Source organism: Lolium rigidum, chromosome 6, assembly GCF_022539505.1.
Source record: "Lolium rigidum isolate FL_2022 chromosome 6, APGP_CSIRO_Lrig_0.1, whole genome shotgun sequence".
In the NCBI taxonomy this organism is placed as follows: Eukaryota; Viridiplantae; Streptophyta; class Magnoliopsida; order Poales; family Poaceae; genus Lolium; species Lolium rigidum.
The window spans coordinates 155,351,230-155,369,865 of record NC_061513.1 but is presented as its reverse complement, the minus strand read 5'-3'; the positions used below and the strand labels follow the sequence as shown (position 1 = coordinate 155,369,865).

At 43.6% G+C, this 18,636-nt stretch overlaps 1 long non-coding RNA gene across 2 annotated transcripts; it reads right to left on the bottom strand.

Annotated features, from left to right (window-relative positions):
* Positions 1 to 910: 910 nt before the first annotated feature.
* Positions 911 to 3,253, bottom strand: LOC124667918. 2 transcript variants are annotated; one of them, XR_006991476.1, is made up of 4 exons: positions 2,923 to 3,253; positions 2,772 to 2,829; positions 2,325 to 2,668; positions 911 to 1,355 (listed from the first exon to the last, which is right to left on the bottom strand). It is a non-coding gene; the product is annotated as an uncharacterized LOC124667918 (long non-coding RNA). The 2 variants fall into 2 exon arrangements; XR_006991475.1 differs by having other exon boundaries at positions 911 to 2,668.
* Positions 3,254 to 18,636: the final 15,383 nt, after the last annotated feature.

Below are 18,636 nucleotides of genomic sequence, written 5' to 3'. Positions count from 1 at the left end.
AATGCCAGGCAATATGGCACAGTTACTGCACTTGCCATCATCATGATCCAACCATTATGCTTGAAGAAGTGGCCTCAGAGGATCTCTAGATTTGGTATGCTTTCTTTGGGCTGAATGAATCTTTAAACGACATCAATATTCTGCAATGATCACCTCTTTTGGTAAGCTTCTCAAGCGTGAGGCGCCGGCTTGCAACCACGCCGTGAATGGCCATTGATATACCATGGGTATTATCTAGCAGGCGAGATCTATCCAAAATAGTCTACACTAGACCATAATAGCGCGCGTTGCTGCGCCCGACTATATTGGAAAAAAATCTGAGTATGGAATACAAGCATCTGGATAATTTCATCTTCTGTGATAGAAAGCAAATAAAAATTAACTAATTTGTTTGGCTATATGTGAAGGTACAAATGTCTTGGTCCTTAATCATGTGGCCTGTCAAAATATTTTTTACACTACACGTGGATATTTTGGTCTGGTTGAATTCGATGAGTTGTAGCTTAATGATGGCATAAGTTTTCATGTCATTAGATGAAGGGCTAACAATAGTAGCATCGGTTATGTTTCTTAATTCATAATACTCCCTCTGTACATAAAAAGATGTCAGAGATTTGTCTAAATTTAAATTAATCTAGATATATCTAAATTAAAACAAACTTGTGTCATCCTTTTATGGACAGATGTAGTAGCCAAAATCCATTGGCAAACTGAAAAAATATATAGCACATAGGCTGGAGTTATATAAAGAACATAAGACACACATTATGAGGAGAAGATCTATGGATATTCAAGAACATATGGTACAAATACATAAGAAAATCTGAACAATGCAGAACTGATATACAAAAAGCAGATTGGATATACCAGATCTTCATAAACTACTAAATCTAAAGATTTTCATCACGAAACAACATCATTGTTTAATGGCTGAGGTAAGACAACCACTTCTAACATCTTCATCATCCTCATGGCGTACGTAAATTTAGGTGTACCAACTTACAATGGCTGAGGTAGCAAGTGGCAGCCTCATGTTTGTTACTGAAATTGCGCCACCATATATGGGAGCTGTATGTATAGCTAGATAGCCTCATGTTTGCTACTACTGAAAGTTTTCTTATATGCAGAATGTATGTTAGCTAGCAATGCAAAAGTCAACGCAACATTCTTTTCCAGAGTATCGAAAACGAGATGTTGTATTTGTATTGCAGTCTGCAAGTGTGTTCCATCAGCTCACATCTCGTATTGTCGTGCTCTATCCCTGGTACAATCTTTAGTTTTACCTCACATTATAATTTTCGCTTTATACAGTCTTCAGTTTAGCAGGACGGAAGAGTTGGATATCTCAATCAGACCTGGAACCAATGCCTCATTATGGATGGTTATGGCCGATACCAAGAAGATCCTAACAAAGACATTTACAACAAGAACTGAACCTTCACATGTAGCTTTATTTCAAGAAATAACAGTACGTTCGGGAAGAGAACATCTGAAGGCACGGTATGATTAAAGAGACATAAATCTCAAAATTGTGCTTCCAACAGATAGTACGAACTTTCTAAAAGTCAGCACTAAAAACTCTAACCCAACCGGCATATCAGAACAGTTGGGGGCAGCAGAGTTTTTTCTTAATTTAACTATTATGAGGCCATGCTCCTTTCTGCAACACGAAAAAAGCTGAAGGCGGTATGAGGTATGGGCATGGTTAAAACTGAAAACCTACATCTCAGAATTGTGCTTAATACAGATAGAAGAGATAAAATTTCTAATGTAATCAATCAGTAATAACAATTGGAGGCTGCACTGTTTTCTTAACTAAAAGGCATTATGTGCATGGTTAAAACTTACGCCTCGAAATCGTGCTCCAGAGAGACAGATGAGATAAACTTTCTAGCATAATCAGTCAGAAATCATTCTAAACTACTCCCTCAGATCCATATAAGTGTTTGAAATTTTGTACTAATTTAGTATAGAGTTTCTAATAAGTCACCGACACTTATTTTGGATCGGAGAAAGTATCATTTTCAATTGGGGGCTGTAAAGTTTTCATAATTAAAATGGCATGTTCTTTTATGCAACATTTCTACTTTGTATCATTGTGAAGGAACCTTGGCTCAGTACAGATCACACAAAGATTTGTAACCATACACAATTGCCAGTCTCCTGGTTTAATTACGGCATTCTATCATGCTGATATTTTGGTTTGGAGCCAAGTAATATGTGCATGTCGTAATGGACTTCTTTTGGATCACAAACTACAGCAAAACAAGGGGCATTATGTAAATGAGACAAAGGTGAAAACCAGGGGATGGATTGTTCCTTACCTGACAAGCTTTGTTGTTACCGCTGGTTTCAGCTGTGCTAGGTATATCATGGTTTGGCTTGTTACATCTTTTTGCTCGTCGATCACATGAATCCCAACCATCTGAGAACCTTCCGCCTCTTTAAACAAAAGACAAATGGAGAAAAAAGCCAAGCTAATAGGACCATGGCTGGTGATTCGAGTTGATTCAAACAGAACAGGTTTCAAGTGCACAAAAAATGACATACTGCATAGACACGTGGACAAGAGATTCAGCTGAGTTGACATCGCAGCTGTAATAAAATTCAATAGAGTGGTCCTTGATTTAAAATGTGATATTGTAGAGGCCTGATATTCTTCTACAACCTGACATGGGTTAGAGAAGTTAGGCGATTAAGATTCACTCTATAATTAGAACTTTAGAAGTGCAGAACTCAGAGCTAGGAAGGTTTGTGGCAAAAGCACAGACCTTATTTCGTTATGTATGGATTCACACATATGAAGGTGTAGTCGTTTTTCTCCAGAATCTGAAATGATAAGTGTAAACCTTTGAGGCTCACACAAATACACATCCGTTGATTAATGTTCAGAGGATGGAGAAGGTAAAGGGGGCTTTGTACCTTCGTCATGTGTGTATCTCCTCCCCTGCCCTTGTTGTTCCTGAGCCACGAGCCCGTGATAAATCCACCGGAGTCACCAGAATACTCCCTTTCGAGTGGAAAGTGGAAGTGACGGGAGGGGTGGAAGACCAGAAGACCGTGGCGACACCGGCACGACATATCTCCTTCCCAGCCCCTTTCCTCCCCCGATACCATAACCCTAGATGGTAGCCGCTGGGAGGACGTCAAGGAGGAAGATCCTAGTGTTCTTGGAAGGCGTGAGACAGTGAGAGGACGTTCATGTCGCCGCCGCAACCACCACCGGTGCGATGAGGGTTTTTTTTTTTAGCTTAACCTGTGCGATGAGGTGAGGCAGGGTTCCCCGTAAATCAGTGGTTACAAAGCCAGGTGAGGAAGAAAATAAAAGCAGGCCTCACGTAACCTATCAGCCCATTTCAAGTTTTCTAAGCCCGATTGACCACAGAACGGTGAACTCGGCCTGCGGAGTAGAAGCCCGGTAACGTGTGCCGGCCTGCTTGAGGGGAATCGCCGATGGGAATGGCTAGAACGACGTTTCGGTGATTTTGATAAATCTGGACCGTTCTGCAATGTAATCTGACGGTTAAAAACGTCAAAACGCTGTGGTGGCTCCTAAGTAGTTCCATTTTACTGTTACTCAATTTGTGAAGACCATCGCCAAGCCCAATACTAAAATGGAAGCTCACTTTGCAAAAATGCAAGAAGGAGCTCACAAAATTTTGGGATAAAAAACCCTTCATAATATCATCATTTCATACGTGATCATGCACAAATTATCATCGAGGATGAGAGGGATATGAACCTCCCCTTCTAGAAGGAGGGTCATCTTGTTTTCGTTGATGGATTCGGTTGGATTGGAGCCGGGACCGACGGAGGCAACAAAGTGCAATGACTTGGATTCGTAACTTCATCTAAGAAGGTGGATCCAAGGTTGTCTTCCACCTCGATCTCCGCTTCAGGGATGAGCATGGTGGGTGTTTTGCAGATCCGAAACTTAGCCGTCTCCACAGAAAGAGCATAACCAGATATGTTTGTTGCCACTTACTCTGCCGCTAAGATGAATGGAGTGTTTTCAACGTCGAAGCTGGCGCTAGGTCCGGTGAAGCTAATGTGGATGTGAAGCCACCGAACGGGATGATGGTGTGGATGACCAGGTTGGCCATAGCATGAAGCCGGCACGAATCAGTCGACACGATTGGCGGGCTGCGGTAGTAGAGGACGCGGCCGACGGCAATGGTTTTGTTGAACGTCAACTCCAGATAGCACCTGCCCCACAGTGGGCGCCAACTATCGTGGTATTGTCGACACATATAAGCCATGGAGGGTACATCACGACGTAGAGAGAGAGAGAGAGAGAGAGAGAGAGAGAGAGAGAAGGCGTGACGCGTAGGGTCGGTGCATATCCGGGAGGGTGAGACACACGGTTTACCTAGGTTCAAGATCCGTGGCAGTGGTAGATTTCTACTTCTGCTATAGTTATGGCAACAAGTGTGTATGGTTAGCATGATGTGATTGTTCATGCCTTTAGGCTATTCGAAGGCTAGCTTATATATTACGCCTTTTCTAGGAATTTGGGTTGTATGCTCCAAGACTTCTGCCTTTAGACTTCTATCTCGATCCGTCTTGGTCCTGTCCTAGCCGGTTGGGCCTCCATCTTTTTTTTGCGGGGGAGTTGGGTCTCCATCTTGATCCTTGGTAAATGGTCATCCCTATAGGCTTCTCAGCCTCACCTCTTGTAGGTCACCTTGGTTCACCAATATATAGCGATGTCATGTATATATTCATAAAGTATATCCACAACACCTAAAAAGATATCCCTCTTATGGGATCCAAGACTCTCCCCTTGTGGCACCTAAGAATTCCACTAGCTTTGTCTAGTCAATCTTTCCTTTGCAAGAGGTTTGTTTGATCGGCGAACCAGCCGTTGAAGAAACCGGTGTCAAGTAGAATAAGTCACTTGAGTGGGAACGCTTCAGAAGCTTTCACGTTGGTGCTTGTAATCTCATTGTTTGGTGCTTGTGATCATTTTATAGAATCCTATTTATCTGCAAAATCCCTACTACTCCTACCAATGAATTTGTGCAAGTTGTGGCCATGCATCCACCCCTCCACGAGTTCTTAGCATAAAACTACCGCTTTAGTGCTACAATTTCGATTTGCTACCACTTGTCATGGAGTGTCAGATTTATACAATTTTTTTGTGAAGTGGTAGCAAATCAGATTTGTAGCACTAAACTGGTACTTTTATGCTAAGAACTCTCCCCATGCCTAGTCCGCTTCTTTGATCTTTCAGCACCAACTTAAAAACTCTTTCAAAAGGTACCGTGTGTGATCCTCCAATGATTTCAATCCTACTTATTAGTTTTTCCAACATAAGATTCCATAATGTGCTTCCTAACTTTTGTTTCGGAGACATAAAGGAATCTCAGAGCATTCTAGCAGATGCCCTATTCAAAGCATAGATGTTCTATGTTGCTCGTGGTGTCAAGAAGAATCCCGCCAAAATTCCACTTCGGGTCTCTAATTCAAATTTTAAAACCAAATTTTGATGAATCGCTCGGACATGTATAGCTAGCCAATTCACTGTGTGTGTGTTTTTTTTTTTTTGAGGAAACAAGAACGCCCTGCTGATACTTTTATAATTTTTGGGGTTTTTTTTGATAATTACAGACTATCTAATATTACAAAGAAACAAAATTAAGAAAGAGAGCTAATCCATGTTTGGAAGTTGACGTATTTCTTCCTTCTGGCTGCTCTATGGATAACCATGGCCAATTCTTCCTTAAACATTACTTTGCATCTGAAGATGCTTGGTCTGATGCCCCTGAATATCTGATCATTTCTGATACACCAAATGGACCATGCTGCAATAACGAATAACTCGATGAAGAAAGTCCGATGGAAGGAAATAACGAATAACTCGATGAAGAAAGTCCGATGGAAGGCTCTGAATCTTTTACAGGAGGGTCATGTTTTCCAAGTTTGGTAAAGGATTCAGATCCAGCCAGCAGATAGCTGCAAAAGCTAATTCAGTGTTGGCCCGCTCCAAAGTCCAAACAATGAACTATCGAAAACATTCAAATCTGCCACTGCAAGGCTAATTAAAGGCTAATTCAGTGATGGGGTGTTCGCGAAAGCACTGCAAGGCTTCGGCCACTGCTGCCGCCCACGACATCTACGGATGTCGTTCACCTTTTTGGAGGCGTGCCCATGACACACATCCTACTGCTAGTTGTCCTCCCCTGGGCACTGTCTGCTTCATGTTGACTTGCGATTTCTTCGAGGTCCTCCTCGAAATCCCTACTTGTCGATGACCTGACCCTTGCGGTGACCGGCTTCATTTAGACGGTGTGTCTTCGGTTTGCGCGGCTGCTCTCATGCCTAGGGTGGCTGTCGGAGTTTGCGCTATGGCACGAGGGACACTGGTGGTTCTCAATAAGACTTAGGCTTTCCTTGGGGTGGGAGTTGAAGCTTGCGTGAAAGCGTTGCATGGCTACCCTGTGCCGACAAAGGCGACACTCATGAACACCATGTTCCTTCCTGGAGGCGTTGTCCAGAAGCTTCCCCCCTCGAACTCTGAAGACTCGCCTGCTCACTTGCGCAGTTAGCTAGTTCCTGGGTGTTGGTGGTCTTCTGTCAAGCGGCCTAATGTGCTTCTTCAGTTTGGTGCAGCTCCACGGAGTGACAGCTCATCGCATGAAGTTTCAGGCTGAGCTGCCGGTGTTTAACCGTAGTCTCAGGCGCACTTGTAGATCTTGTAGAGTGGAGATTTGCTCTGCTCTACCGTTCTTTTCTTGGTTTAGACTTCAGCTTCGCACCTGAGCATGTATTTCTAGCCGGCAACCCTAGTTTTTTTTTTGTTATTGTTGCCTTTGTTGTACTCGTGGCCGGTTGATGACTTTGCTAATTTAGTAAATTCCATTTTCTGCCCATTATTTTGTCATTTGTGACAATGATTACCCAATTTAGTAGAAAGTTATTCAGTTTACTCCATTTAGCCAAACTCGTGCCAATTCTTACCTCATTTAAATTTTTACACTGGTCTGCTAGGTGTGATTCAATCGTTATAGCAATATATCTTCCCACATCTCACTCGTTCGTTTTCTCCTGACATATATCATCCCTACCGATTTCCCTTCCTAGTACTCACCCGGCTCCATTGCATCCTCTCCCGGCAGCATATCTTTGTACCTGTCTTCTGGCCATGCGGAGAAGCTAATGATTCCAGTAGTTATTCCCCTGTCACTTGACGGAAACATGCGGAGAAGCTAGCCCATGTACTCCTGCTACGTGCTAGTACTAGCCAGCGCTTAGGCTGGTGCCAACGCGGGCGGTACCGCCCGCCGGGAGGCGAGAGCGGGGCGAGAGCGAGGCGAGACGGCAGCGCGGGGCGGTGGATCCACCGCCCGACGGTAGCGCCCGGCTGCCGCCCGCGCTGGCGCCGAGAGGGGGGCGAGAGGGGGGTGAGAGTGATGAGGACATCCCATCTATTGATACAACCGCTGTACCTACAGCCACACAATTACAAGGACCAATCACTCGAGCTCGTGCCAAACAACTTAACTATCAGGTACTTTTGTTTCTTGGAACTACTCCTCATATAAAGATTATGATGCTGCCTAAATCAGATATGTTTGTTACTCTTAGGAATGATGGACCTAGCATGGACGAGGAGGACAAGCATTGGAGCATGGTCACACATGGAGGAGATGGCAGCAAGCACTTGAGGATTGAAGATGACGCCACAAGTGGAGATTTCAGAACTTTGAAGCCACCATAAGAAGAGATGAAGACATGGACGAAATATAGAGTTTTCCATTTCATAATTTCGTCCATATCATAATATGGTGCTGCGTCACCTTTAGCTTTGGGCCAGGCCCATGTCATTTTCGCAGGAATTAAGTCAGCCACTTTTCAGAGTCCGTATTGAAGGGGGAAAGGCCTTCTAGGGTTTGGTTCGGCCACCATACGTATGGCTGGTCGAAATCCCACCTTTTCCTCCTTTAAATACCCCCATAGCCGTCACGTTTAGACTCGGATTTTGATTAGATTAAAAGTTAGCCATTGCTGCAACTCTCGAGTACTTCTTTTGAGGCCAACGCCCAGAACAAGACCGACTATTCGGAATCCCACCTTTTCAATAAAGCTTTAATCTATATCCGCAATACTTCTGATTGCATTATTAGTTCTTACTTGTTCTCGATTTCAGGTAGGAATTAAGATCCTTGCTGGTCAGGCTGATCGTGCATCCGCAAGATCAGTAACTCCCGGAGATTGTCCTAGCGATTGCATTGGCGCACGAGCTTTGCACGTGTAGTCGGATCGTCAAGCACGAACTCCACCAACAAATCGACGCTATCATACTCTCATCGAAAGATCGGCCATCTTTGCCCTATCAAGTGGTATCAGATTTCAGGTTGCTCGGTGAGATTTTACTGTTTTCCTAGTGTAGATTGCATCTGCCATCATACCCATAAACCACGAAAAAGCCAAAAATACAGTTAGGGTTTAGATCATCTCGTCCCATAAACCCCCCTGCCACGCCTTGCATTGTCTTTTCAGTTTTGCATAGTTGAATTTGTGTCTGCATCTTCGTGTCGAGTTGCTGGTCTTAGTGTCTAGTTCCTTTAGAGTTTCTAGTTCTGGTCATATTAGTCACGCCGCCGCCCGCTCGCACCATACGCAGATCACCGCCATATACACCCACCATATACTTCCGCCACTGCCATATACAACCACCATATACTTCCGCCACTGCCAAATACACCACCATATACACCCACCAGATCGTTTCCGCCACAGTCATATACATCTGCCATATACCCTGTCTCCTACCGCGACACAGATTCGTGTTGTTTCTCTGCCGCGACAGAGTCCTTGTACAATTAAGTTGTCCGTGAGATAAGTCTCGGCCGCGGGTAAAGACTTGAAAAAAAAATCCAAAAAAAAAATTCCAAAAAAAAGAAGTCAAATCCGCATCCAAGTCGGGTTGACCACGATTTCCACTAGTCAGGTCGATTTTATTCCGAATTGGGCAGTTTTGGACAGCAAACTTTGACCGGCCATAACTTTTGCATACGAACTCCGTTTTGCACGTTTGACCACTCAAAATCACCGGGAGAAAAAGTTCTATCCAGCCACAACCGCTTCACCGTTGTGCGCTTTTCCGAACTCTCTGAATTGCCAAAAAACGTCGGGAAGGTTGAGATTTTTGACCTTTAAGTTTACTACCCGGAAATTTCTGTGTTCTTCACTTATATCTTGCTGTTGAGCTATTCCTTTATGCTTCTTGGAGTCAACCGCCACCATATATCACGCCATCGCTGCTCATTGCTTGTGTGCCGTGCCGTGATATCGTTGGTGAACTAGGCTCGCGTCTCTAGTACGGTCTAGCCTAGGACCAGCACAGTACCGTCGTTGAGCATACTTTCAATACTGCATTGCTGTTTTGACAATTGCTGTTTGCTACCATATTAGCCTTCCTACAGCTCTACATATTGTCTCCACGTGCACTTTTGTCGACACTTGGTAATCGCTTTGGCAATCTTTGGAGACGCTGATCCTTGCTGGTTGTTACATCGCCTTCCTCCTGTTTGGTAAGGACTTGTAAGAGCTTTGTATTTTGCTTGACGAATTGCGCGTGAACCACCATATTCCGTAGTTTGTAGGCATATACATTTGTGCTTTTTCTGTACTAACCATGACAGGCACAGAGTCGGCGAACGTTGACCCGGATAAGATGACGAATGCGAGAGATGCATGCTCACTTCATCCACCTTTTGGGCGGGCATACAACCGACGTGGATGGGCGCCTCGGTGATGCTGACGCCAAACTCACCGACGCGCTGGACAAGATCGATGGCCTCGAGGCAGCCTTCAACTCCAAGCTCGACGCGAAGTTCCAGGAGCTGTTGACTCGGTTACCGCCGCCCGTGCGACGTCGTGCACGCCGCGTTCCCCTTGCGGATGTGCCTGCGGGTACCGCTCCTGCTGCAGCAGCCGCACATGATGCGCCTTCTGATGAAGGATACGAGGATTATGGAGGGAACGAGGATGAGCAAGTCGATGAGAACGCGCTGGATGACGAGGAGGTCCAACAACCTGCACCTGGTCGTCCACGGCAGCTGAACCGCCACGCTCGACCACCTCCACGGCCGGTACGTGATGATGATCATGTTGCTAAAATAAAATTGAATATTCCACCATTTGAGGGTAGATATAATCCTGATGCATATCTTACATGGGAATTGGAAGTAGAGCAACGCTTTGCATGTTTACGCTATCCTGATCATTTGCGTGTTAGTGCTGCTACTTGTGAGTTCACAGATTTTGCATCTATTTGGTGGTCTGAGCATTGTAGAGTACACCATGCTAATATTCCTACTACTTGGGTTGGTTTAAAACTTGCTATGCGTACTCGTTTTGTTCCTCCACATTATCAACGTGATTTGCTTAAGAAATTGTCTCGCTTAGAACAAGGAAAAAATTATGTAGAAGACTATTATCAAGAATTACAAACTGGCATGATTCGCTGTGGTCTTGTAGAGGATAATGAGGCTATGCTTGCATGTTTCTTTGGTGGTTTGAATAAAGAGATTCAGCATATTCTAGATTATAAGGAGTACAACACTATTACTCGCTTGTTAATGGACAAATCCCACTCTTGATCCATATGCCTCAACTCACACTTTCCGAATACTTAATCCCATCTTTATAAATACCCATTTACGCAATGGCGTTTGATGTAATCAAAGCATCCTTCCGGTGTAGTGATTTACATGATCTCATGGTCGAAGGACTTAGGTAACTATGTATCGAAAGCTTATAGCAAGTTAAACTAAATGACTTGATCTCATGTTACGCTTAATTGGGTGTGTGTCCATTATATCATTCATCTAATGACATAACCTTGTTATTAATAACATCCAATGTTCATGATCACGAAACCATGATCATCTATTAATCAACAAGCGAGTTTATACAAGAGGCTTACTAGGGACTTCTTGTTGTTTACATAACACACATGTATCAATGTTTCGTTAATACAATTATAGCATGGTATGCAAACATTTATCGTAAACACAAAGATATTATAATAACCACTTTATTATTGCCTCTTGGGCATATCTCCAACAGTCTCCCACTTGCACTAGAGTCAATAATCTAGATTACATTGTAAGGTACCTAACACCCATGGCGTTCTGGTGTTGGTCATGCTTTGCCCTAGGGAGAGCTTTAGTCAACGGATCTGCCACATTCAGATCTGTGTGTACTTTGCAAATCTTTACTTCACCATCTTCGATGTACTCGCGAATCGAATGAAAACGCAGCTTGATTTGTTTCAGCTTCTTGAGTGACCTTGGTTCTTGTGCATTGGCGATGCACCCATGTTGTCACAATAGATGACTAATGGGTCCAATGCACTAGGAACCACACAAAGCTCAACAATGAACCTCTTCATCCATACCGCTTCCGATGAAGCCTCCGAAGCCGCTATGTATTTAGATTCAGTTGAAGACTTCGCCACCGTGCACTGCTTGCAACTACTCCATCTTACTGCAGCACCATCAATATAAACACGTACCCAGACTGAGACTTAGAGTCATCAGGATCAGTGTTCCAACTTGCATTGGTGTAACTGGTTACAACGAGCTCTTGGTCACCTCCATAACAAAGAAACATATCCTTAGTCCTTTTCAAGTACTTCAGGATATTCTTGACCACTGTCCAGTGTTCCATTCCTGGATCACTTTGATATCTGCTGGTCAAACTAACGGCATGTGCGATATCCGGTCTAGTACACAGCATGGCATACATGATAGAGCCTACTGCCGAGGCATAGGGGATCTTGTTCATCCTCTCTCTTTCTTCTGTCGTAGCCGGACCTTGAGTTTTACTCAAGACCTTACCTGGCAACATAGGCAAGAACCCTTTCTTCCTTTCATCCATTCTAAACTTCTTTAGAATATTTTCCAGGTATGTACTCTGTGAAAGCACTATTAGGCGTCTTGATCTATCTCTATAAATCTTGATGCCTAAAATGTACGCGGCTTCACCAAGGTCTTTCATTGAAAAACACTTATTCAAATAACCTTCAATGCTGCTTAATAGTTCTATTTCATTCCCAATCAATAATATGCCATCTACATATAATATCAGGAATGCTACAGAGCTCCCACTCACTTTCTTGTAAATACAGGCCTCACCATGAGTCTGTATAAACCCGAAGTCTTTGATCACCTTATCAAAGCATCGGTTCCAACTCCGGGATGCTTGCTTCAGTCCATAAATGGAACGCTGAAGTTTGCATACATTGTCAGCATTTTTAGGATCGAAAAAACCTTTTGGTTGTACCATATACAACTCTTCCTCATTATCACCATTAAGGAACGCCGTTTTGACATCCATCTGCCAAATCTCATAATCGAAAAATGCAGCTATTGCTAACAAAATCCTCACAGACTTTAGCTTCACTACAGGTGAGAAAGTCTCATCGTAGTCAACTCCTTGAATTTGTCGGAACCCCTTCGCGACAAGTCGAGCTTTGTAGACAGTAATATTACCATCAACATCTGTTTTTCTTTTGAAGATCCATTTATTTTCGACAGCCTTGCGGCTACTACCAAAGTCCATACTTGGTTATCATACATGGATCCCATTTCGGATTTCATGGCTTCTTGCCATTTGTTGGAATCTGGGCTCATCATTGCTTCTTCATACGTCGCAGGGTCTTCATCATTGTTATCCACAATCATGAAATTTAGACAGGGATCATACCAATCAGGTGTGGTACGTTCCCTCGTCGATCTGCGAGGTTCAGTAGTTTCCTCGTTCGAAGTTTCATGATCATTTATCATTTGCTTCCTCTCCTATCGGTGCAGGCTGCACAAGAACATCTTCTGGCACTGCACTACTCTGATCTATGAGAGAATGTTCAATAACCTCGTCGAGTTCTACTTTCCTTCCAATCACTTCTTTAGTGAGAAACTCCTTCTCAAGAAAGGATCCGTTCTTAGCAACCAAGATTTTGCCTTCGGATCTGTGATAGAAAGTGTACCCATGGCCAATTGTTTCTTTAGGGTATCCTATGAAGACGCATTTCTCCTCTTTGGGTTCTAACTAGTCAGGTTGTAACTTCTTTACATAAGCTTCGCAACCCCAAACTTTAAGGAATGACAGCTTAAGTTTCTTCCCAAACCATAATTCATATGGTGTCGTTTCAACGGATTTAGATGGTGCCCTATTTAAAGTGAATGCGGCTGTCTCTAATGCATAACCCCAAAACGATAACGGCAAATCAGTAAGACACATCATAGATTGAACCATATCCAAGAGAGTTCGATTACGACGTTCGGACACACCATTGCACTGTGGTGTTCCCGGCGGTGTCAACTGTGGAAGTATTCCACATTTCTTTAAATGCATGCCAAACTCATAACTCAAATATTCGCCTCTGCGATCAGAACGCAGAAACTTAATCTTCTTGTTACGTTGATTTTCTACTTCACTTTGGAATTCCTTAAACTTCTCAAAAGTTTCGGACTTATGTTTCATAAAGTAAATTTATCCATGTCTACTCAAATCATCCGTGAAGGTTAGAACATAACGATAACCACCGCGCGATGCCACACTCATTGGTCCGCACACATCGGTATGTATGATTTCCAACAAGTCTGTAACTCGCTCCATTGTACCAGAAAATGGAGTCCTAGTCATTTTTCTCATTAGAAATGATTCGCATCTATCAAGTGACTCAAAGTCAAGTGACTCAAGAAGTCCATCGGAATGGAGTTTCTTCATGCGCTTCACTCCAATATGACCAAGACGACAGTGCCACATATAAGTATAATTATCATTCAATTTAATTCACTTAGCATCAATGTTATTGATACGTCTCAAACGTATCTATAATTTATTATGTTCCATGCTAGTTTTATGACAATACCTACATGTTTCGCTCACACTTTATAATGATTTTATGCATTTTCCGGAACTAACCTATTAACAAGATGCCGAAGTGCCAGTTCCTATTTTCTCATGTTTTTGGTTCCAGAAAGGCTGTTCGGGCAATATTCTCGGAATTCGACGAAACAAAAGCCAAACATCTTATTTCGCCGAGACGGACCAGAACACCGAAGGGGACCCGGAGAGGAGGCCCAGGGCCCCCACACCATAAGGCGGCGCGGGTGGCCCCCTGGCCGCGCCAGCCTATGGGGTGGACCCCCAGGCACCCCCTTGCGCTGCCTCTTCGCCTATAAAGTCCTTCGTGACCTAAAAACCTGATACCAATTGACGAAACTCCAGAAAGACTCCAGGGGCGCCGCCGCCATCGCGAAACTCCGTTTCGGGGGACATAATCTCTATTCCGGCACGCCGCCGGGACGGGGAAGTGCCCCCGGAAGCCATCTCCATCGACGCCATCGCCTCCATCATGCTCCGTGAGTAGTTCCCCCATGGACTACGGGTTCTAGCAGTAGCTAGTTGGTACTCTCTCTCCCATGTACTTCAATACAATGATCTCATGAGCTGCCTTACATGATTGAGATTCATCTGATGTAATCGGTGTTGTGTTTGTTGGGATCCGATGGATTGTTACATTATGATTAGTCTATCTATATAAGTTTGTGAAGTTATTGTTGCTGCAATCTTGTTGTGTTTAATGCTTGTCACTAGTGCACGAGTGGCATGATCTTAGATTTAAGCTCTATAATTATTGCTTAGACTGTATCTACAAGTTGTTTGCACATGTCTATGTCCGGAACCCGAGGCCCCAGAGTGACAGCAACTGGGATAACTGGAGGGGAAGGGGTAGGTATGAGGATCACATGTTTTCACCAAGTGTTAATGCTTTGCTCCGGTGCTCTATTAAAAGGAGTACCTTAATTTCCGATGAGATTCCCTTGAGGCCCGGCTGCCACCGGCTGGTAGGACAAAAGATGTTATGCAAGTTTCTCATTGCGAGCACGTATGACTATATATGGAAAACATGCCTACATGATTAATAATCTTGATGTTCTGTTTTAATGGTTTCAATCCTATCGATTGCCCAACTGTAATTTGTTCACCCAACACTTGTTATTGGAGAGTTACCACTAGTGTAGATAGCTGGGAACCCTGGTCCATCTCTTATCATCATATACTCGTTCTATATGTCATTGGAAGTAGTATCAACTATTTTCTGGTGCCATTGCCTCTGTGTTACTGTTACTGCTGTTGTGTTACTGTTACTATTGCTCTCATATCACTTCTGCTTTCACATCACCCCTGTTGCTAGTGCTTTTCCAGGTGCAGCTGAATTGACAACTCAGTTGTTAAGGCTTATAAGTATTCTTTACCTCCCCTTGTGTCGAATCAATAAATTTGGGTTTTACTTCCCTCGAAGACTGTTGCGATCCCCTATACTTGTGGGTTATCAGTTATGAACATGTGTATCACTACTATCGAGATTTAATAAGAATAAACCATTCATCTCAGGCGCATGACCATAAAAGATATTATTCATATAAATAGAACAACCATTATTCTCTGATTTAAACGAATAACCGTCTTGCATTAAACAAGATCCAGATATAATGTTCATGCTCAAAGTAGGCACCAAATAACAATTATTAAGGTTTAAAACTAATCCCGAAGGTGGATGTAGAGGGAGCGTGCCGACGGCGATCACATCGACCTTGGATCCATTTCCAACGCGCATCGCCACGTCGTCCCTTGTCAGGCTTCGTTTATTCCGCAGTTCCTATTTCAAGTTACAAATGTGAGCAACCGAACCAGTATCAAATACCCAGGCACTACTACGAGAACTAGTATTATTTTTCCTAGTTTACTTTTGTCTAGTTTGTTTTTGTCTTATTTTTCTTATATACCCAAAAATCCATAAAAATTTGAAAAACCGAAAAATTAAAAACTGTTTTTATGGAAGAACCCACAACCTATTTTGAGCTTATTGAAATATATATGAATTATAGAGAATCAAGAACGGGTAAAGTCATGAGTGTTGTGATAGAAAAATTGAATACAATTGCTAAAATCTTGCTTAAACGCCATGATATAAACTGTTGCTCTAAACAGGATACTAAACATCTGAAATTTCAATGTGGCTTTAGTGAAGAAGTTTTAATTAAGAACTATAATTGGAATAACTATATTCTTTTGGGTTCGAATTGGTAGAACAATTTGTCTTATTTATGGGAGCTTCTGAAATAGAATCCTTCATGTCTAAAATTTATGAAACTTGTGTTGTTTGTAAGGACCTTAAAGATTATGTCTCTTCTATCCTTAATTTTTGCATAGAAAGTGATGCGTGCAGTTACACACGTCCGTTGGGAACCCCAAGAGGAAGGTGTGATGCGTACAGTAGCAAGTTTTCCCTCAGTAAGAAACCAAGGTTATCGAACCAGTAGGAGTCAAGGAGCACGTGAAGGTTGTTGGTGAAGGAGTGTAGTGCGGCGCAACACCAGGGATTCCGGCGCCAACGTGGAACCTGCACAACACAATCAATGTACTTTGCCCCAACGTAACAGTGAGGTTGTCAATCTCTTCGGCTTGTTGTAAACAAAGGATTAACCGTATAGTGCGGAAGATGATGTTTGTTTGCAAAGAACAGTAAAGAACGAGTATTGTAGTAGATTGTATTTCAGATGTAAAGAATGGACCGGGGTCCACAGTTCACTAGTGGTGTCTCTCCGATAAGATAACTAGCATGCTGGGTGAACAAATTACAGTTGGGCAATTGACAAATAAAGGTGCACATACATATATCATGATAATTACTATGAGATTTAATCAGGGCATTACGACAAAGTACATAGACCGCTATCCAGCATGCATCTATGCCTAAATAGTCCACCTTCGGGTTATCATCCGAACCCCTTCCAGTATTAAGTTGCAAACAACATACAATTGCATTAAGTATGGTGCGTAATGTAATCAACACAAATATCCTTAGACAAAGCATCGATGTTTTATCCCTAGTGGCAACAGACACATCCACAACCTTAGAACTTTCCGTCACTTGTCCCGGATTCAATGGAGGCATGAACCCACTATCGAGCATAAATACTCCCTCTTGGAGTTACAAGTATCAACTTGGCCGAGCCTCTACTAGCAACGGAGAGCATGCAAGAACATAAACAACACATATATGATAGATTGATAATCAACTTGACATAGTATTCAATATTCATCGGATCCCAACAAACACAACATGTAGCATTACAAATAGATGATCTTGATCATGATAGGCAGCTCACAAGATCTAACATGATAGCACAATGAGGAGAAGACAACCATCTAGCTACTGCTATGGACCCATAGTCCAGGGGTGAACTACTCACACATCGATCCGGAGGCGATCATGGCGATGAAGAGCCCTCCGGGAGATGATTCCCCTCTCCGGCAGGGTGCCGGAGGCGATCTCCTGAATCCCCCGAGATGGGATTGGCGGCGGCTGCGTCTCTGGAAGGTTTTCCGTATCGTGGCTCTCGGTACTGGGGGTTTCGCGACGAAGGCTTTAAGTAAGCGGAAGGGTAGGTTTAGGGGCGGCACGAGGGCCCCACACAACAGGGCGGCGCGGGCCCAGCCCTGGCCGCGCGGCCCTGGCGTGGCGGCGCCTCGTCGCCCCACTTCGTAATCCTTTCGGTCTTCTGGAAGCTTCGTGGAAAAATAAGACCCTGGGCGTTGATTTCGTCCAATTCCGAGAACATTTCCTTTGTAGGATTTCTGAAACCAAAAACATTAGAAAACAACAACTGGCTCTTCGGCATCTCGTCAATAGGTTAGTGCCGGAAAATGCATAATAATGACATATAATGTGTATAAAACATGTGAGTATCATCATAAAAGTAGCATGGAACATAAGAAATTATAGATACGTTTGAGACGTATCAAGCATCCCCAAGCTTAGTTCCTACTCGCCCTCGAGTAGGTAAACGATAACAAGGATAATTTCTGAAGTGACACTACAAGGGAAAGGCCTACTGCCGGCGCACCAAATAGGCTTATTGCCGGCGCCCCTAAGCCCGCCGTTGCAAACGGGCCGGTGATAACAGCTCATTGCCGGCGCGCCTGGATGTTCGCCGGCGGTAAGGCAGCTACTGCCGGCGCACCGGCCCTGATTCGCCGGCAACTACCATATTCCACCGGCGCACTTGTTGCTGCGCCGGCAGTAGGGATGCCAGCACCGGCGCGTGCTTTGTGCGCCGGCAGTAGGTAATGTAGGTTCGCCGGCAGTAGCGATCGAAAATACAATTTTATAGCCTTTTTCCAGCTTATTACAATGCATATTTGCAAATTTATACAATAGTTCATATTTGTACAGCAGCACATGCAATATGAGAAGCACATAGAGAGTCAAGTATCATTTCGGTATCAATACACAAATACACATGTCTCGTTCCGGAATGTTGATTCATACAACACATGTGCATATGCAACACCGAAGGACGAAGTTTCACAAAGTTAGAAGTCTCGGTACATAGTCGTCGCAAGTGTCGTTATACACCTCACATAACCTAAACTACAATCACATAGAACATGACCAACATGGTCACGATGACAATCATCACGAAGGCCATGGTCTTCATCCGGTTCCTCCTCATGTCCCTCATCTCTCCCGCTAGATAACGGGCGTATCTTCCTTCCGCCTCCACCCTAGTAGGGTATCCCTTGTAGCTGTTGCCGCTGAAACGGTGCACC